The sequence below is a fragment of the Podarcis pityusensis genome (assembly GCF_964106645.2).
Source record: "Podarcis pityusensis genome assembly, chromosome: 8".
Lineage (NCBI taxonomy): Eukaryota > Metazoa > Chordata > Lepidosauria > Squamata > Lacertidae > Podarcis > Podarcis pityusensis.
The window spans coordinates 89208847-89231459 of NC_138033.1; positions in this window are offsets into that span (position 1 = coordinate 89208847).

Genomic DNA, 22613 nt, shown 5'->3' on the forward strand with positions numbered 1-22613 from the left:
GGAGCTGTACATGATTCCTCCTCCGGGGTTTGAGAACTTAAGGCAGGATGTTGTGTGGAGATTGCACAAATCCATCTATGGATTACATCAATCTGCTAGAAACTGGAACATGTGCCTGAATGAAGCCTTAGAAGAGCTAGGTTTCAGGAGAAGTGTTGCTGATAGTTGCTTTTATTTGAGAGGTTCAGGGGCAACACAAGAGTATTTGCTGATTTATGTTGATGACGTGTTATTTTTCTCAGAAACAGATGAACAGGCGGAGAAGTTTGCCAAAGAGCTAGGTAAACGATTCAAGCTTAAACAGCTTGGTGCTATCAAGACCTATCTAGGTCTCAATGTTGAGCGTGCACAGGATGGAAGTTTTTTGCTCAGCCAGAGAGGTAAAATTGAGCAATTGCTTCAGAAAATAAGGATGAGTGATTGTGCAGGAGTGAGAAGTCCTATGGAGACTAGTTTTGTGAAGGACAGCCAGCAAGCAGAACGCGCTGCGTTCGAAAATACTAAAGTGTTTCAGTCAGCCCTAGGGAGTTTGTTGTACTTGTCCCAGTGGAGCAGACCTGATATAGCGTTTGCTGTCAATCTGCTCAGCAGGGAAGCATCAAACCCTAGTGTGCAAGCCTGGAATGGCATCAAGAGAGTTCTGAGGTATTTGCAGGAGACCAAAGACTTTTGTCTTAGGTTGCCAGCACAAGGAGAAGTCAAACTGACTTGCTTTGTGGACTCGGATAGGGCTAATCTTGAGGATCGCAAGTCTGTGTCTGGCCTAGTGGTGAAGTTTGGGAACTCAGTAGTTGGATGGAGGTCCAAGAAGCAAAGTCTGATAGCGCGCTCATCCACTGAGGCTGAGTTTAGTGCTCTTTCAGAGGTGTGCAGAGAAGTAGAGTTCTATGCTTGCTTGGTGCAGGAACTCTGCGAAGTGGATTGTCAGCCGATACGTGTTTTCGAGGACAATCAACCATGCCTGCGTTTGGCAGAATCAGGTCAGTTCAAGGCCAGAACTAAATACCTAGACATTCGCTTTCGGAATGTGTGCCAGAGTGTTCAGGAGGGATTAGTTGCGCTGAAGTATTGTCCCTCTGCCAAGAACCTAGCTGATGGGTTCACGAAGCCACTCACCTTCCAAAGACATGGGGAGTTTTGTGAAGGTCTGGGTTTGGGACGACCAAGGGTCGATTCTCCCCTCAGGCGCGAGACAAGAGGGGGTGTTGGGTGTAGTGAAGGGTTAACCTTCTGTGTCTCGAGGCTGAGAGGAGGCGCTTACAAGGGAAGTAAGCCAGGACGTGACGAAAGCAGCTTGGAATGCTGTGAGCTGAGTGAAAAGTGAAAGCAGTTTTGTTACGCAGCTGCACACTGAGAGAGAAGGACACAGAGAAAATGCAGCTACAATCTGATGGTCTTTATGAATTGTAAATATGCTACCTTTTGAGCAAATAAAGTGATATTAGGACAGAAGAAACGTGTGGGACTTGTTTTACTGCCCTTTCAACACGGACGCTGTGCAATTCTGCTAATTGCTTTACGACCTGCAGAGGCTCACAGGGGGAAGCATGCTGGACGCTGAACAATAAAGCAATAAATCTACCTAACAACCACTACCGAGGCCGTCATCCGGGTGCTGCGAGGCCTCTTTGCGACTCATGGGTATCCTGATGTCCTTGTCTCCGACAACAGACCACAGTTCATGTCAGGCACTTTTGAGTGGTACCTTTTGGGACTGGGCATCTGCCATGCCCTAATGGCACCATTTCACCCATCCAGCAATGGGCAAGCAGAGAGAATGGTGCGCTCGGCAAAAGAGGCACTGGCATGCCTGGACCAGGGAGACTGGCACGAGCGGATCGCCGAATACTTGTTTGTGCAACACATCACCCCTCATGTGGCCACAGGGCAGAGTCCTGCCAAACTGCTTATGGGCCGCCGCCTCAGGTCCCCGCCCAACCGGCTGCACCCGGACTTTACCATGGCCAAACCCCCAGGCTGTGCCAACGCACCACGATCATTTGTTCCAGGAAACCAGGTCTTTGCCCGGAACTTTGTAGGGAACATTCCTTGGGTTCCAGCCACAGTAGTGGGAGTCACTGGATCTCGCTCGTACCAGGTGGCACTTGAAGACAGACGCTTGTGGCGCCAGCTTAGGCGCAGGGCTGGGGACTTGGACACTACCGTGGTGTCCCCAACTGCGCTCGTGGCTCCGGAACAGACACTTACAGATGGTGAGGCTCCACCTACACCTCTCTCGCAAACTGCCGGCGTGGAGCCGAACAAAGCCACTTCAGAGGGTCTGCCAGACTTACCACAGACTCAGGCCACTGCCATGCCTGACATTCCGCCAACTCCACTTGCGGAGGTTCCACCCACAGCAGCGGATCCAGGGGACTTGGTTTCAATGCCACCTAGGGTTGCGCCACAGCCTCAGCAAGAATTGGGTGGCCCCCCCGGACCTGGCTACTGGTCCCTGGCGGTCTGGCAGAGTTTCCAAGCGCCCAACTTATTTAAAGGACTATGTTGTTGGACATGTAACACTGCTGGTCTAATGGAAGTATGTGAAATGTAACCGATATGCTTTTGTGCCTAATTAAATCATTACGTGTAGTGCTGTATATAAGGAAACTATTACGATTGTAACTAACTCCTTATCTCAATGGGGAGGGGTGTTATGTACTGAAGCTCTCATCCTGGGCCAGCAGGGGGATACTGTAGTTAGTTTTGACTCAGGTCCACATATGCAAATAAGGGATTAAAAGTGACTTTCAGTGATTGGATAGTTACAGAAAGTGGTTACTGTTGTGTTGTAGTGGAGCTCTATATAAGCAGGCTGGCTGAACCCTTCAGTTCATATAATCATAGAATCATAGAATCATAGAATCATAGAATCATAGAATCATAGAATCATAGAGTTGGAAGAGACCACAAGGGCCATCGAGTCCAACCCCCTGCCAAGCAGGAAACACCATCAAAGCACTCCTGACATATGGTTGTCAAGCCTCTGCTTAAAGACCTCCAAAGAAGGAGACTCCACCACACTCCTTGCCAGCAAATTCCACTGTCGAACAGCTCTTACTGTCAGGAAGTTCTTCCTAATGTTTAGGTGGAATCTTCTTTCTTGTAGTTTGGATCCATTGCTCCATGTCCGCTTCTCTGGAGCAGCAGAAAACAACCTTTCTCCCTCCTCTATGTGACATCCTTTTATATATTTGAACATGGCTATCATATCACCCCTTCACCTCCTCTTCTCCAGGCTAAACATGCCCAGCTCCCTTAGCCGTTCCTCATAAGGCATCGTTTCCAGGCCTTTGACCATTTTGGTTGCCCTCCTCTGGACACGTTCCAGTTTGTCAGTGTCCTTCTTGAACTGTGGTGCCCAGAACTGGACACAGTACTCCAGGTGAGGTCTGACCAGAGCAGAATACAGTGGCGCTATTACTTCCCTTGATCTAGATGCTATACTCCTATTGATACAGCCCAGAATTGCATTGGCTTTTTTAGCTGCCGCGTCACACTGTTGGCTCATGTCAAGTTTGTGGTCAACCAAGACTCCTAGATCCTTTTCACATGTACTGCTCTCAAGCCAGGTGTCACCCATCTTGTATTTGTGCCTCTCATATTTTTTTTTTGCCCAAGTGCAATACTTTACATTTCTCCCTGTGAAAATTCATCTTGTTTGTTTTTCCCCAGTTCTCTAATCTGTCAAGGTCGTTTTGAAGTGTGATCCTGTTCAGTTCAGTTCAGTTCTGTTCTGGCCTGTGAATAAACAAGAGCTGTTTGAAGAATCACTGTGTCGTCTGATATGTTCACCCACAACTTAACAAAAAGAAATTGCATTTCAAAATTACCAAAGAGGAGATAAAATGTTGGTGAAGTTGTCATTGGTGATGGGATGCAGGGTTTGAGATGCCTTTACTTTACTTTCGCAGCAGCTGAGGGATGTTTGTGAATGTTCTTGCTAGGAGTCTTGGAAACCTGAACAGGAGACATTGGGGGGCCCATTGTAATGTTTTTAAAATGATTCTAGAAAATTAGCCCTTTTCCAGGGCTGATACAAAGTTGATGGTTAGGCAGGTTTTCCTTGATACCTGAAGCCCTATATTTTAACGTATCAGTTGTTGTTGTTGTTCTTGTACACTTGTTTCCAAAACATTATACTTGCAAAATCCCTTCCTTCTAATATGGGCCACATCATCACGACAGCTTGCAAGCAACAAGAAATGGCACCTAATTTTGGCTTTTAAGCATGAAAATGTCTTTGAAATCTGGTTTTGAAACCCAGTGTGGAACTTGGGGTGGGGTGGGGGGTGGGGTGGAGAACAAAACAAAACAAAACACTTGAAGACATGTCCTGGAAAAAAGAAATGCATATTTTTGTTGGGGGATAACTCTGAGGGAAGGTGGAGGGCTGTCTCACGCACTCCTCCTTTACTGACTGCTGTTGCAAGGGGCACTATAAATACACAGAGGGATCTATAAAGATGAGAGAACCTTAGCAACCAAAGAGGCACTTTGTTCCCACCCACCCTGCCTGCTTATTCACTGAACAGGAATTGAGGACAGGGAATTTATTTTGATTGCTAGAAACACAGGAAGCTGCCTTTACACTGAGTCAGGCCAAGGCTTTGTTTAACTCAGTGTTGTCTTATCTCCCCACTTCCGTATCTCTTCTACCTTCCATGGGCCAGGTTTGACAAGCCCCATGGTTCAGGTGATCCTCAGGGTTTGCAAAATCCTGTGTGCAGGGCTCTGCAGCTGCTGCCAATCAGCTACTCAGCAGTGCTGGCAAACTCCTCCTCAGATCCAGCCATTCCTTTACTTCCTCACTCCCGTTATCATATGTGATGGGCAGGTGGGCATGGCTTGACTAGAACGGCCTTGCAGGCCACATCACCAGGACTTATGGGCTTAATTAGGCCCATGGGCTGGTGACTTTCTCAATGCTTGTTATTTTATCCCTTTTTGTGGGGGATGCCATGGATTTAACCTGGCACCTTCTGCATGGGAAGAAGAGGCAGTGCCCCTGAGCTATGGCTTCTCTGACCATGCTGCAATAGTGGCTGCTCTATTGGAACTTGTGGGACAGAAGGTAGGGAGGCCAACAGTTGATGGAGCCAGCACCAGCAGCAGGTATCAAGATGATAAGGCATTTGGAAACTAAGCCCTATGAGGGACAGCTGAGGGAGTTGGGGATAATAATAATAATAATGATGATGATGATTATAAATTATTTATACCCTGCCCATCTGGCTGGGTAGCTCCCAACAGAATATTAAAAACACGATAAAACATCAGACATCAAAAACTTCCCTAAACAGGGCTGCCTTCAGATGTTTTCTAAAAGTCAGATAATTGTTTATTTCCTTGACATCTGATGGGAGGGCGTTCCACAGGGTGGGTGCCACTACCAAGAAGGCCCTCTGACTGGTTCCCTGCAACTTCGCTTCTTGCAGGGAGGGAACCGCCAGAAGGCCCTCGGAGCTGGACCTCAGTGTCCGGGCTTAAAGATGGGGGTGAAGACGCTTCTTCAGGTATACTAGGTCAAGGCTGTTTAGGGCTTTAAAAGTCAGCACCAACACTTTGAATTGTGCTCAGAAACGTACTGGGAGCCAATGCAGGTCTCTCAGGACCAGTGTTATGTGGTCCCGGCGGCCACTCCCAGCCACCAGCCTAGCTGCCGCATTCTGGATTAATTGCAGTTTACGAGTCACCCTCAAAGGTAGCTCCACGTCGAGTGCATTGCAGTAGTCCAAGTCCAAGTAGTCTAGATAACCAGAGCATGAACCACTCTGGCGAGACAGTCTGCGGGCAGGGAGGGTCTTAGCCTGTGTACCAGATGGAGCTGGTAGACAGCTGCCCTGGACACAGAATTGACCTGCACCTCCATGGACAGCTGTGAGTCCAAAATGACTCCCAGGCTGCACACCTGGTCCGTCAGGGGCACAGTTACCTCATTCAGGACCAGGGAGTCCCCCACATCTGCCCGCCCCCTGTCCCCACAAAACAGCACTTCTGTCCTGTCAGGATTCAACCTCAATCTGTTAGCCGCCATCCATCCTCCAAGTGCCTCCAACTACCTGAAGGGCTGTCCCACAGAAAATGTTGCAATCTTATGTTCCTGCTGTTACAAGCCTCTCTTGAATTCCTATACCAATAATATAGGAAATTTCACCACTGTAACTAAACCAAGTTTTACTGCCTATGCAACTTTTTCTGAATGCTGTATGAAAAAGCACATGAATCTGACCTTTGCAAAGTTTGTAAGTAAACCATTTTAAACTTACCAAATGTATGGTCTTTCCCTATGCTAGAAGAAGAGGGAACTCACAATGGCATATTTTAAAGATCTAACAGCCTTATTTCAACACTTTACTTTGCTGCATATTTTGTAATTTTAAAGCTTTTCTGGGGTTCTCTCACCAAAGAGCAGTTGCCACAAACCTGGATCTTGCCATCCTTTTCATATCCATTTTTTCCTTGCCAGCAACACAGACTACCTCAGAAGGTGGTGGACCTTCCTTCATTGCAGGTTTGTCAACAGAAGTTGGATGGCTATCTGTTAGGAATTATTTAGCTGTGATTCTTGCATCATGGGGGTTGAACTAGATGACCCCTGGAGTCTCTTCCAAACCTACAATTGGATGATGATCATAGGTCATTTCATATGAGGAGAGGCAAACGTGTGTTTTTTCTGGAACCAAGTATCATGGAAATTAGTGTTATATGTGCTGTATCCCACAATATTTCTGGAAGTGGATTTTATATGGTGAGAAAGTTTAGATATAATGCTGAAATTAATAGAAAGGGAAATGTCATGAAAACAGAATAAACTGCTGTTTGAATGCAGCCTGAGACTACGGAAGAAGAAACTGACAGGGAAGGACCATCCCTTCAGGGCCATTCCTGAAGCTGAGGGCAGCCTCTCCACTACTTCCTTTAGGTTGGCTTAGGAAAAGGAACCCAGAAAATAGATATGTTTGTGTGGGCCTCATCTCCAGGTGCACCTGAGGCCAATTTTCAGTTGACCCAGAGGGGTATGTGGAACTGCACATCCTGATATCTGAGTCTCTGTTTATGGTGCCCTATTGCCCTATCCTTGGCCCATTAGACTGCCGTGTGCCCTCTCAGGGAGACTGCAAAGTCCTCCTCCCTGAAATAATATAACAATCACAGCCTGAGAGAAAATAGCCTTCAAAAATTCTCCAAGCTTTTTGCAGGTGGTGAAATTAAAGGGAGGCATTAATATATTGTTCTTCCAGGGAGAGGGTGAATGAAGAGAGACAAAATTCTTCCAACAGTTTGTGAAGCTGCATGACAAATTTTTGGCCTCGCCAGATTCTCATGGAGGCTTCATTTCCAGAAGCTCAATGACAAAGACTGATGTGCTCTCAGGAGACAGGACAGAGTGGGCATCAGAAAATGCAGTGAGACGGTCTCTGCACCATAATTGCACATAGATGGGAAGAAGCAGCTGGTAGACAAGCCTGACATCCCCTCAGCACTGCAACCAATTATGCAGCTGTCATCTGCTTTGGGCAGACCATTTGCTGTCTGTGTCACAGGATGCTCCAGCCTTTGTCAACCTGATGCCCTCCAGATGCTTGGAATTGCAAACCCCAACAGCCCCTGCCTGGGAGTTTGTCCTATTATTAAGAAATGTTGGTCCAATATTAGTCTGATATTAGAAATCCAATTTAAATAACCAGTAGGATACATAAATAACAAAGAGTCTTGGGGCACCTTAAAGAATATTAAATGGATGATGGCAGACTTTGGCAACCTGGTGCCCTCTAGATGTTCATTCTCATCAGCCTAAGGAGAATTTAATAGTAATACTCACTGTTATACCAGTAATTAATATAATGACTTAATAAGGCAAATGATGGCTTGACTTGGAACATCTTCTGAGGCCCTTCTTTGCGTGCCTCCTCCTCAAGAGGCCCGGAGGGTGGCAACATGAGAATGGGCCTTCTTCAGTGGCTCCCCGTCTGTGGAATGCTCTTCCCAGGGAAGTTCACCTGGAACCTTCATTATACACCTTTAGGCGACAGGCAAAAACATTCCTTTTTAACCAGGCCTTTGGTTGATCTGATTTATATCCTATGCCTTTTTAAAACATGGTTCTTTTTTTTTAAGGGGGGTGTTTATTGGGTTGTTTTTATTTTGATTATATATTTGGTGGTTTTATATTTTGATTTTGTTCTGTGAACTGCCCTGAGACCTCCGGGTATACGGCGGTATATACATTCAATAAATAATAATAATAATAATAATAATAATAATAATAATACCAGCTGAGTGTTACATCCCTGCTAATGGCATGATTTTGAAATTAGAAAGAGCATAAGAAATTCTTCAGTCATAAGGAAAACATGTGGAGGCAGTGCTTTTTTTAAAAAAAAAAATGTTTAGGGGTAATCTCATTTTGACTCAAGAAAATCAGCATTTTGTAGTTCAGATTGGGACAAATAAATACAGTAAATGGACAAAAGTACAAAGATTCACAAAATGTTTAGGGGTATGCATACCTCTGCATCCCCCCAGAAAAAAGCACTTCGTGGAGGCATGTGCAGATGGCCAGGAGGAGCTTGGTCAAAATGTTGGGGTGAGACAGGAACCACCAGGCAAGAACACACAGGTAGACAAAGGAACATGCGCAGATCTCTGCAGAAAGCCAATGAGACCAAGAGAAAGAAGATGAGAATGATTAGCTGCTTCCAAATTTATATGGGGCTGCAATCAGGCAGGTGGTGGATGAAAGCAGATTCACCCCCAGTGTGCAGAGGTCACCTTGAATTTGAAGCCCAGTGTGCCCTAGAGACAGAAGCTGAGAAATTGATTTTCTTATATATACATTACGCCTGCATTTTACACGTATTTAACCTGTGCAACTTCAATCGTATGTGGGTAAGATTGGTATGCTGTCATGAGATCTTGTAGGAAGTCAAATTACCCTGTGACGTCTTGTGAGAGCATCCATATCAGTCCCAGAGCTGGCGTGCAAAGTAGGCCTTGCCCAAGAAGCAAGGCTGAGAGTTTAAAAGCTCTTTTGTGCAGGCTCTTTTGTGCAAAGAGCTTTTGGGCCTTGCTTCTTGGGCAAGGCCTGCTTCACATGCCAGCTCTGAGACTGATAGGGATGCTCTTTCTCCCTCCCTCAGCAGCCGCCTTTGTCAGGTCTATGAGGGCGATGTACAAGGGGCGTTTCTGCTCTTGGCACAGTGAGGAAATCGTGCTGACTGTTGACCCCTGAGCTCTAAAGCTGCATTGTGACTCAGGATAGACACTGTCAGTGAGTTACTGCAATCTGTTGAGAACCACATGAGCAAAGGCCTTCCCCACCGTACTCAGCAGGGAGATTGCACGGTAGTTGTTGCAGTCTTGGAGGTCGCCTTTGTTCTTGTAGCTTCACAAGAATGGTGTGAAACAGGGCTCTGTTCTTGCCCCAGCCCCCTTGGCAAATTCTCCCTGCTGCTCTCATATGCCTTCAGCTCAGCTGAAGATGGTGTGTGTGGGGGTGTCATCTAGCGGGAGCTGAGGGCCCCCCCAAACAATTTTCAAGGAGGGGGGGTCAGCCCCCCTAAAAATTCAGTGGCAGCTGTGTGTGCACACAGTGCAAGGTGCTCACCTCACTTGTGCATACCGTATGAAATGCTTGTGTCACATGTGAAAGCCACGCAGCATACAAACGACACGTTAGCACATTGTGCGGTGTGCACAAGTGACATCAGCACATCAAGTGCCATGTGCGAGTGATGTCCATACGTTACGTGGCAAGCACATGCCTTTGGCACCAGCCCCCTCAATCATGGGGGCAAGCCAAGTGTGCTTGTGTGTACATCCATACAAGGAGCAACGGGGGTCTGTTCAACCTGGCACGTCCAAGACACCAAGACAAAAGTGTGGCAGGTCCTTATCCAAGAGATGTTGTATGCAGATGACACGTCCTTGAAAATGCACTCTGAGGAAGATTTACAGAGATTCACCAGCTGTTTTGCCCAAGCCTGCAAGGAGTTTGACCTGGAAAAAAAATTAAGGTCTTATATATATAATAAATGTTCATGGATGTGCCAGGCAAACACGTACATAAATTGTATGGGCCACATGTCTGAGGCAACACAGGAGGGCAGCCCTGGAGCCATTTTGGCTCCCAAACTGACCAAATGTTTTCTCTGCAAGGTCAAAGGAAAATGGAAAAGCCTCCCCATTGTCTTTTCCTTCACAAATCCTGTCTTAAGGGTATGTCTGTGTATGAATAGGGTGAGCCTGTGACCTGGCTCAGGAACTAAGTATTTGTCACTACTGGCCGGGCTCCCCAGGGTAACCAATCAAGTAAGTATTAACAGGTAACCTGCTAGACATGAGATAAACAATGACAGGAGAAAAACAACGCACTCAGATTTCTGTTTTAGACTGCCTTTTCTGTGATGTAGGTATGATGTATCTGGGGGGTGGTGGTCTTGGGCTACACCCCTTCTGTGATGTATGTATGATGTTTCTGGGGGTGGTCTTGGACTCCAGGGCGGGCAATTTAAAATGTCTATATAAGGGTAGGCACACCTGGGTTCTGGGTCCTCCTCCTTTCCTGCGTGAGAGGGGGGCACCCTGCTGCAACAGTTCAATAAAGATCAGGCTTACTAGCTGCTTTGCTTCTCAATATTCTCTGGTTGGCCTCTGCTATTTTCTCCGACCGATGGAGAATCTACAAAGGACTCTATAAGGGCTCTTGTGTCACCCATAAGAGAATAAGGGCAGATTTTCATTTATTACAGACCTTACCATCAGCCTGATGAGGACCAACATCCAGGGTCAGGATGCTGCTAGCACTCCACACATCCACACTGATGACCACACACTAGAGGTGGTAGACAATTTTGTCTACAGGGGTTCCACCATAACCAACAATGTCTCCATTGACGCTGAGCTGGACAAGTGCATTGGCAAGGCAGCTACAGCAATGGCTCACCTCTTCGAAAGGGCATGGGAGAATGCGATGCCAACATCCAATACCACAATGAAGGTTTATCAGGCTTGCATGATGAGTGTGCTGCTTTATAGAAGTGAGTTGTGGGCAGATTACAACCATCAGGAGCGACACCTCAATGCCTTCCACATGTGCTGCGTCAGATGCCTTTGGCAAGGCAAATTCCAAACAAAGATGTACTCTCCCAAGGCCACATTCCCAGCATGCTTTCACTCCCATCTTACCAATGTCTATGCTGGCTTGGTCATGTCCACAGAATGGAAGATGGCAGGATCCCCAAGGCACCAGTCCAATTGGTGGATCAATTCTGTGCTACAAAAACCTCACCCCCAAAGGCACACTCCTCCATTGTCTCCCTAGACAGACAGATGCAGGATATTTACAATGCAGTCAAACCAACAATGCATGTTTGCTAGATAGGCACATGATAGGAGCTGAAGCTCACAGAGTTTTCCTGTAAATTCCCTAGAAAGAACTCTGAGAGCCACTCCCAGGGTGCCCTGACAGAGTGAGGGCGTAGCCACAGATAATCTCTTCAGCTGCTTTTTGCTCTTTTCTCCTTCACCTCGTTCCAGCAGTGTGAGAACATCTGCATGTCTGAGCTCCATTATTCAGGCACCATCTTAAACTGGACTTTGTAACTGGATTACCACTTTAAGCCTGCCTGATCAAACCTGCAGTATCAGTTACTCTTCAACAACAACAATTTTATTATTTATACTTGTCAGGGCTGCCTCAAGTCTCAGCTCACAAAAGACCAACGCCTTTGTTTCTTATATACAAAAGTGTTTATTGCAGTTCATTGTTTGCTTCAGATCCGAGGCGCGCAGCCCTACGTCTGCTAGGCTTAGACCGCTGAAGTCCCTTCTGAATCCGTCCCTCCCCTGCACCAGTTTAAGAGGCTTGCGCTGCTCCACCTCTTTCTCTCTTTCCTTTTCCGCAGGGTCTTTCTGCCCGCTGGGGTTTCGCCCCTCCTGGATTCCTCCGACGCGGAATCAGACTGCTCTTGCCCCCTCCTGCGGGCTTTGGGACCTGGCCCCTCCTCCGGGCTCCCTGTACTTCCGCGCGCCTCTACATTTGAACTTGGCGCGCGCGCCCAACCTCTAACTTTCCTTTTGACAGCTACGCTACTCCCTTCACTACTCCCCTCCCCTTCCGGGAGGGTGGCTTGCTCCGACCTCCCTCCTTTCTCTACTGCCGGAGCCGCCTCCCCTGATACACTGGAACCTCCACCCCCTTCGCTGCACTCTGGTGGGGAGGCTGGTCCTGACGCCCAGCTGCCACTTTGGGATCCCCCGCTGGCCCCCTGCTCCTGACACGTCCCCCCTGGGGCTCCCCTGGCCTTGACCACCGGCGCCCCCTTCTGGGAATCCTCTGATTCGCTGGAAAGACTCATGGAATCTCTAGAGTCATTGTCATCCTCTTCCTCGCTGTCCTGGGATTCATCCCCATCGCTCTCCATCTCCTGCCTACCCTGTGCCTCTGTCCCTGAACCCCTGACAATACTGTGCCCATCTGGCTGGATTTCTCCAGCCACTCTGGGTGGCTTACAGCACATAAAAAACCATAGTATAGAATCATAGAATCATAGAGTTGGAAGAGACCACAAGGGCCATCGAGTCCAACCCCCTGCCAAGCAGGAAACACCATCAGAGCACTCCTGACATATGGTTGTCAAGCCTCTGCTTAAAGACCTCCAAAGAAGGAGACTCCACCACACTCCTTGGCAGCAAATTCCACTGTTGAACAGCTCTTACTGTCAGGAAGTTCTTCCTAATGTTTAGGTGGAATCTTCTTTCTTGTAGTTTGGATCCATTGCTCCGTGTCCGCTTCTCTGGAGCAGCAGAAAACAACCTTTCTCCCTCCTCTATGTGACATCCTTTTATATATTCGAACATGGCTATCATATCACCCTTAACTTCCTCTTCTCCAGGCTAAACATGCCCAGCTCCCTTAGCCGTTCCTCATAAGGCATCATTTCCAGGCCTTTGACCATTTTGGTTGCCCTCCTCTGGACAGTTTGTCAGTGTCCTTCTTGAACTGTGGTGCCCAGAACTGGACACAGTACTCCAGGTGAGGTCTGACCAGAGCAGAATACAGTGGCACTATTACTTCCCTTGATCTAGATGCTATACTCCAATTGGTGCAGCCCAGAATTGCATTGGCTTTTTCAGCTGCTGCGTCACACTGTTGGCTCAGGTCAAGTTTGTGGTCAACCAAGACTCCTAGATCCTTTTCACATGTACTGCTCTCAAGCCAGGTGTCACCCATCTTGTATTTGTGCCTCTCATATTTTTTTTTTGCCCAAGTGCAATACTTTACATTTCTCCCTGTTAAAATTCATCTTGTTTGTTTTTGGCCCAGTTCTCTAATCTGTCAAGGTCGTTTTGAAGTGTGATCCTGTCCTCTGGGGTGTTAGCCACCCCTCCCAGTTTGGTGTCATCTGCAAATTTGATCAGGATGACCTTGAGTCCATCATCCAAGTCGTTGATAAAGATGTTGAATAAGACCGGGCCCAAGACAGAACCCTGTGGCACCCCACTAGTCACTCTTCTCCAGGATGAAGAGGAACCATTGATGAGCACCCTTTGGGTTCGGTCAGTCAGCCAGTTACAAATCCACTGAGTGGTAGCATAGTCAAGACCGCATTTTACCAGCTTCTTTACAAGAATATCATGGGGCACCTTGTCAAATGCCTTGCTGAAATCAAGGTAGGCTACATCCACTGCGTTCCCTTCATCTACCAGGCTTGTAATTCTGTCAAAAAATGAGATCAGGTTAGTCTGACATGACTTATTTTTCAGAAATCCATGCTGACTATTGGTGATCACAGCATTCCTTTCTAGGTGCTCACAGACTGTTTGCTTAATGATCTGCTCCAGAATCTTCCCTGGTATTGATGTCAGACTGACTGGGCGGTAATTATTTGGGTCCTCTCTTTTCCCCTTTTTGAAAATAGGGACAATATTTGCCCTCCTCCAGTCTGCCGGGACTTCGCCTGTTCTCCAGGAATTCTCAAAGATGACTGCCAGTGGTTCTGAGATCACATTGGCCAGTTCTTTTAATACTCTTGGATGCAGTTCATCTGGCCCTGGAGACTTGAATACATCTAGACTAGCCAAGTATTCTTGTACTATCTCCTTAGTTATTCTGGGCTGTGTTTCCTCTGCTGAATCATTTGCTCCAAATTCTTCAGGTCGGGCATTGTTTTCTTTATTGGAGAAGACTGAGGCAAAGAAGGCATTGAGGAGTTCAGCCCTTTCTGTGTCCCCTGTTTGCATTTCACCATCTTCTCCTCTGAGTGACCCCACTGTTTCTTTGTTCTTCCTTTTGCTACGAACATACCCATAAAAGCCTTTTTTGTTGCTTTTAACCTCTGTAGCAAGCCTGAGTTCATTCTGTGCTTTAGCTTTTCTGACTTTGTGTCTACACGTGCTGGCTATTTGTCTGAATTCCTCTTTGGTGGTTTCCCCCCTTTTCCATTTTTTGTACACATCCTTTTGTAATCTTAACCCAGTTAAAAGTTCTTTAGATAGCCACCCTGGCTTCTTTAGGCACCTTCCATGTTTCCGTCTCATTGGTATTGTCTGAAGTTGTGCTTTTACTATCTCCCTCTTAACAAACTCCCAGCCATTATGAACTCCCTTTCCTTTTAGTATTACTGTCCATGGGATCTCACCCAGCACTTCCCTAAGTTTTATGAAGTCGGCTTTCTTAAAGTCAAGAAATTGAGTCCTAGTATGCTTGGCTGCTCCTTTCCGCTGTATAGTAAACTTCAGAAGAGCATGATCACTCGTGCCTAATGATCCTTCCACTTCTACCCCACTAACCAGGTCATCAACATTGGTTAGGACCAGATCTAAAATGGCTGTTCCTCTTGTTACTTCTCCCATTTTCTGGACAATGAAGTTGTCTGCAAGGCCAGTGAGGAATCTGTTTGACCTTATGCTCTTGGCTGAGTTTGACATCCAACAAATATCCGGGTAATTGAAGTCCCCCATTACTACTATCTCCCTTCCTTTTGCATGCTTGGCCATCTGTTCCAGGAAGGCATCATCTATGTCCTCCGTTTGGCTTGGGGATCTATAGTAAACTCCCACAATGAGGTCACTGTTATTCTTCTCTCCCTTAATTTTGACCCAAATGCTGTCACTTTGGCTTTGAGGTTCTAAATCTTGGATCTCTTCACAGGTATACACATCCCTGACATATAACGCCACTCCTCCTCCTTTCTTGTCTGGTCTGTTTCTCTGAAATAGATTGTATCCCTCCATTATTACATTCCAATCGTAGGACTTATCCCACCAGGTTTCAGTGATGCCTATTATGTCATATTTAGTTTGCTGTACCAAGAGCTCAAGCTCATCTTGTTTATTTCCCATGCTTTGTGCATTAGTGTACAGACATTGAAGTCCATTAATCATTCCCCTGTGTCTCTTATTTAAGGATTTTTTCCTCCCACCACTAGGTCTGTGTGCTGTTTGCTCCATTTGGTCTATGACATTTGGATGATCATCTTCATCAATTGATAGACTCTTACCTTCAGGAGCACTGTCTCCCTCCCCCACATTAGTCAGTTTAAAGCCCTCCTAATGAGGTTTCTGAGATTTTTGGCAAAAACATTCCTCCCAACCGTTGTGAGGTGCAGCCCATCGCTTGCCAGAAGTCCATCTTCAAGAAACTGCAGTCCGTGATCTAAGAATCCAAACCGTTCCTGTTTACACCATTTGCGAAGTCAGCTGTTCACTTCCACTATTTTTCCCTCTCTCCCTGGGCCACGTCGTTCAACTGGGAGGACAGATGAGATGACAATTTGTGCATTTAATTGCTTCAATTTCCTGTCCAGAGCCTCGTAGTCTCTTTTGATCTTCTGGAGGCTATTGCTTGCAGTGTCATTGGTTCCCACATGAACCAAGAGGAAGGGGTATTTGTCAGTGGGTTTTATGATTCCTTGCAGTTGTTCAGTTACATCTTGGATCTTAGCCCCGGGGAGACAGCACACTTCCCGAGACATCTTGTCAGGCCCACAGATCACTGCTTCTGTTCCCCTCAGTAGGGAATCCCCTATCACCACTACACGCCTCCTCTTAGGTTTGGTCGGGGTTCTTCCGTGAGCTGTCCGTTCCAAGGTCGCCTGCACATTCCCTGAGGACTGACTTTGCTGCTCGTCTTCATATACCTGATCGACTGTAATGAGGGAGAGATCCTCCAATGGAGTCTGCTCTTCGTCTTCCATGCTAGGGGAGAGGACCTCAAAGCGATTGTGTATTTCTAAACAATCAGAGCGAACCCTGGGCCTCCTACTTCTTTGAGTCACGTTTCTCCATATATCTGGCTCCTGTGTTGGTGAACTAGCCTCCTTCTCAGGGGAGTCCCCTGTCTCCTCCTTGGTGGAGACAGTGTGCTCTGTTGCTTCCAAGAAGAGCTCCAGCTCTCTAATTCTTTGGAGCGTAGCTACACGTTCCTCCAGTTGCTGGACTTTGTCTTCTAAGAGGGCAATCAACATGCAATTGCTGCAGGTAAAGCTGCCTGCAACCTTTGGCAAGATGGCAAACATTGCGCAGGAACCGCAGGCGACTGCAGCTGTTCCCTCACCCTCCATCTTGAGAACGTGTCGTTGGGGGTGGCTACAGCGGTCCTCCATCATAAAAAGCGTGAAGACAGGACAAATAACTCCCCCCCCAAAAAAAACCTAGGTCTCCCCCTACAAACGTTTGAGACTAGCTCCCCTAAATCTAAAAGATGGATCAAACTGCGTGCGCCGCTGCCCTGCAAGCTCTGATAAGCTCCTCCCACAGCTAATCACCTGCCTCAACAGAAACCCTGCCCCCTCTGACCTTTGCACAGGGAGAGCAGCTAATCAGCCACAAAGAAACACACACACAAGAAAACCCTTTTTGCTCCTTCTTCAGCTGCTGCCCTGCAAGCTCTGATAAGCTCCTCCCACAGCTAATCACCTCTAATTACCTCTAGTAATACCTCAAACATTGAAAGCTTCCTGATACAGACCTGCCTGGGTGAGTAAATGTTATTTTTACCTTTTACAAGGTTGTGTGTGTAATCTTTGTTTTAAGGGGGAGAAAAGGGGAAATACCAGGAGAATCCAGCCTGCCTTAAAGCATCCTGGATTACTTAAACTAAAAGGCTAATACTGGCCTATCAAAGCTTCCCTTTTAAGCTGCAAAAGGATGCACTCTGCTGAACTCAAGAACATGAGGAAGGAAGGATAATATCTAATAAATATATCCTCTCCCTCCTAGTATCTATGCACATCCCCAAAGCCAGCAAACAGCTATAAGCGTAACACGACTTTGGATATACGTGGGACTCAGGGATATAGTTTCAAATATCGTGGTACCTCTAGTTATGAACTTAATTCGTTCTGGAGGTCCGTTCTTAACCTGAAACTGTTCTTAACTAGAGGCGTGCTTTCACTAATGGGGCCTCTTGCTGCCACTGCACTGCTGGCACACCATTTCCATTCTCATCCTGGGGCAAAGTTCTCAACTCGAGGTAACTCTTCCAGGTTTGCGGAGTTAGTAACCTGAAGCATTTGTAACCTGAGGCGTTTGTAACTCGAGGTACCACTGTATGACGTTTTAAGTGTGTTTTAAGTGCGTTATACAAATGTGACACTAGATGGTGCTAGTGAACTAATGTCAAATTCCACATATATAAAAAAACTTTTTTAAAAAAGCATTTTCACAGCGTTTTTATATAAGTGAAGATTCAGCCATGATTTTTGCATATACATGTTACACTTGGAACCAAACCCCCAAAGTAAGGTGAGGGACAACTGTATAGGACAAAGGCCAGCAGCCACCCCTAGAAGAACAAAAGAGCATTGCTGTTCCAAATAAATGTCAGCTGTGCTTTGTATTATCTTGGTTTCATTTAATTTTCTTCTGGTAAATCTGCCTCCTTGCAGCCCAGTTACTTTCTCTCAGCTGAACAAGGTTTTCAGCAGCAGGCCTGTGATAAACATAACACCTTGGCCAACCCTTAATGCAGCCCATGATACAAATGGGCATTTTGCTTATCATTGGAACACAGAAGTATAGGTTCTTTACAGTATATTTTAGAAGTCTGAATAGCTTAATATGAAGTGGGCAGACTACAGTCTTGCGGGATATGCTTTGTTCCCTTCCCCAAACCCCCAGTTCCAACTAACCGGAAACAGGAGCAAAATTGTGGATTGACATGTGGCTCTAGGTACTCAAGGAGTGAGTCTGAAAGAGAAGTGATAATCAGTCATGACAAAAGATTTTCTTTTTACTTTGGCATTGTTAAACTATCAGGAGACAGACACCCTTGCAGATTTACTGCAGATCACCAAATATCTCCTAGTAGATATGGATCAGCCCAGCTTGGCGTCACTTGTCTGAGGCCCTGAACTTACTCTAAAATTGTAAAACGATGCCTGTTCGGTTTGTCCTGTGCTTGTAACTGTGATGAAGCCACTGGCATCAATCTGCTGATCCACTCACCAGCACACCAAAATGCCTAGAATACAATACTGTTTAATTTTTGAAGCACATACAGGTAACTGAGACAGAGAGGGGTAGTACCTAGATCGCAGAGAAGGGTAACCTGTGGACATCCATAAGATAGGGTTGCCATATTTCCTCTTTTCCACCAGACACGTCGTCTTTTTGGGGGGTAGAGTTGACATAGTGATTCATAGTTAAAAGTAGAAGTTGGCAAATGTGTCCTCTTCTTTGCTTTTCAAAATACAGCAACCCTACCATAAGAGCAGAAGAGGAGTCTGCTGGTTCAGGCCAGGAACCTACCTTGTCCAGCATCTATTCTCACTGCAGCATCTTCTTGGCCACTGTGAGAGCAGGATGCTGCCAGGGCCTGAACCAGCAGGCTTCTCTTCTGCTCAGCTTCATTGCATGTCCCTGAGTTCTAATGTTGTTGGGGTCCAGCGCCATTCACTCCTGACCATTGTCTGTGCTGGCTGGGGGGGGGGGGCAGACAGGAGCTGGTGTCCCACAACATCTGAAGAGCCACACGTTCCCCACTCCTGTTGTAAACCCTAATGGGAAACAGAGATGCCTGAAGGATTTGATCACTGGGAATTCTGAAATGACCAACCCTGATCTGGGTCTCCTGGATGAATGTAAAGACTGACACATAGTCATCTGCAGGCTTCTGCACTTCTTGAATGTTCCTGTTTTAAAAATGGGTATTTTGAGAGAATGTACGTTTAGAAATCTGTATGTTGAGAGAAAAATTGTTTATAAATACATTTTGAAATATAAATATTATAACAAATATTTGTGTATGTGTATGTTAAGGAGAATGTAAGCTGAGTGCTTAATAATATGCGTAATATGTAACCAATGTGCACATTCACTGGGCCTCATGGATAACGTGCAAATAAGCATCACACGAAGAGGGAATTGGGCATATTTCTTGGTCAATATGCCAAATCCACAAGAGGCCTTGAGGAATGTGCAGGTCTTGGCTGAATTTTGTACATGTGGCTTTGTGTCTACCTATGGTTGCTCACCTGCCTCCTGTCCAACTGTTCCATTGAGTACCAGCCATCACGGCACAATGTATAGCTGCTATTGAAACTGTGTGGGCTATTTCAGCCCTGGGCAGATTCAGCTGTGATTGGTGTGTGGAATGTGGTCAGTAGCTAAGAGCCACTTGTCTCCGGTGTCCTCGTGGGGAAGCGAGTCTCATCAAAGACCAGAAGTGATGCTGGAGAGAAAGTAATGGGGAGAAAGTGAATGAAGTAATGGAAAGAAAGTACTCATTGAATCACACCTGAAAAGCTTGCCCTTCTGTCATGTCAGTGGAGAAGCCAGACTTCCTTGTTCTCTCCATTGCCCTGTGCAACTAAAAGAGGCCAAGCTAGGTGTAAATCACTCCTTATGGGTCCCTGATAGGCTGTGCTGCTAATTGGAATGTTAGATCCTGCAGGCTCTAATGGATTCAATAGCTCAGAGTCTCCTTGACTACCACGAACCCAGCATGAATCTTCACACACTTATTAAATATGTCTCTGCACAAAACAAGCATTATCTCCCATTGCTGTACCACATAATGAGCAGAACCTGCATACTTTGACTTTTGTATGTTGTAAAATGCAGCACTATGGAAGGCTTGGCAGAATATGGTTGCACTACAGTGCCATCTTCAACCTGCTGTGACCAATCCAGGACATCCAGTGCTACTTCCACACATGACATTTTGGTCAGTAGTGGTGCTGGCCAACCTGGGGACCCTGGAGCTCCAAGCAGAGGAGCCATTGGATCTGGGGGGCCTGCTGCAGCCTGTTCTGGCTGCCCCTCTATGTCTCCCCCAAACTGCCCATCCACCACCTCTTGTCATGCTGCAGTTTGCAGTGCCTCTTGCCTGTGGCCAAGCAAACTGCAGCATGATGACCCCCTTATGTTTTTATTATATATTAAGGTAGCAATTATTTCTAAATGTGCATCCATGCATATAAAGTAGCATATATATTTACATTTTTAGCAAGTATGTGTCATCTTTTTGGGGAATGTGTAACTGGCAATACTTTGTTCCCCCTACTAGGGTAGCTGGATGCAAAAATGGGTGTAGCTCTAGCACTTAGAATAGCTGTGCAGAGGAGGGAATTTCAGCAGCTGTAGGTTGCATGACAAACTACTCATCCGCTGACATTTCCCCTTCTACACAACTATTAAAGGTGCATCTGGCCATCCTACTCCCTGCCCTGTTTTGAATTGTGGGATCTCTGCACCAACAACATCACAATGTCACTCCAAGGCGCACCTAGTTTTTTTTTTGGGGGGGGGAATAAAGGGGGAAAAAACATTTCCCCCCCAGCCCAAGCTTCCCTCGACCCCAGCCCCCAGAACAGGCTGCTATCCGCATGCCTTGGGAGCCCGGCGGGAACTCCCGCGGTCTCCCCAGGCTTGCAGATATCTGCCCGAAGCCCGGGGCGCTTTGCTCACCGCCCCAGGCTTCGGGATGCAGGCTGCTGTCCGCAAGCCTTGGGAGCCCGGGGGGAAGTCGCACCGGGCTTCCAAGGCTTGCGGAGAGCTGCCCGAAGCCCGGGGTGCGCTCCCCGGGTTTCGGGCTGCAGGCTGCTGTCCGCAAGCCTTGGGAGACCGGTGCGACTTCTGGCCGGGCTCCCAAGGCTTGCAGATAGCTTCCTGAAGCCTGGAGAGCAAGAGGGGTCGGTGTGCACCGACCCCTCTCGCTCTCCATGCTTCAGCGAAAGCCTGCATTCGCCCCATACGACGCACACACATTTCCCCGTCATTTTTGGAGGGGGAAAAGTGCATCCTATAGGGCGAAATATACGGTACATTGATTCTTGCAGTGCTGGGGAGGTATCCAACTAACACATCCCGTCAGCACAAGGATATCTTCTTGCATGGTTGGACTTCCCCCCTCTCCTCCCTTTACATAGAATGATAGAATCATAGAGTTGGAAGAGACCACAAGGGCCATCGAGTCCAACCCCCTGCCAAGCAGGAAACACCATCAGAGCACTCCTGACATATGGTTGTCAAGCCTCTGCTTAAAGACCTCCAAAGAAGGAGACTCCACCACACTCCTTGGCAGCAAATTCCACTGTCGAACAGCTCTTACTGTCAGGAAGTTCTTCCTAATGTTTAGGTGGAATCTTCTTTCTTGTAGTTTGGATCCATTGCTCCGTGTCCGCTTCTCTGGAGCAGCAGAAAACAACCTTTCTCCCTCCTCTATGTGACATCCTTTTATATATTTGAACATGGCTATCATATCACCCTTAACCTCCTCTTCTCCAGGCTAAACATGCCCAGCTCCCTTAGCCGTTCCTCATAAGGCATCTTTTCCAGGCCTTTGACCATTTTGGTTGCCCTCCTCTGGACACGTTCCAGCTTGTCAGTGTCCTTCTTGAACTGTGGTGCCCAGAACTGGACACAGTACTCCAGGTGAGGTCTGACCAGAGCAGAATACAGTGGCACTATTACTTCCCTTGATCTAGATGCTATACTCCTATTGATGCAGCCCAGAATTGCATTGGCTTTTTTAGCTGCCGCGTCACACTGTTGGCTCATGTCAAGTTTGTGGTCAACCAAGACTCCTAGATCCTTTTCACATGTACTGCTCTCAAGCCAGGTGTCACCCATCTTGTATTTGTGCCTCTCATTATTATTTTTTTTGCCCAAGTGCAATACTTTACATTTCTCCCTGTTAAAATTCATCTTGTTTGTTTTTGCCCAGTTCTCTAATCTGTCAAGGTCATTTTGAAGTGTGATCCTGTCCTCTGGGGTGTTAGCCACCCCTCCCAGTTTGGTGTCAACTGCAAATTTGATCAGGATGCCCTTGAGTCCATCATCCAAGTTGTTGATAAAGATGTTGAATAAGACCGGGCCCAAGACAGAACCCTGTGGCACCCCACTAGTCACTCTTCTCCAGGATGAAGAGGAACCATTGATGAGCACCCTTTGGGTTCGGTCAGTCAGCCAGTTACAAATCCACTGAGTGGTAGCATAGTCAAGACCGCATTTTACCAGCTTCTTTACAAGAATATCATGGGGCACCTTGTCAAATGCCTTGCTGAAATCAAGGTAGGCTACATCCACTGCGTTCCCTTCATCTACCAGGCTTGTAATTCTGTCAAAAAATGAGATCAGGTTAGTCTGACATGACTTATTTTTCA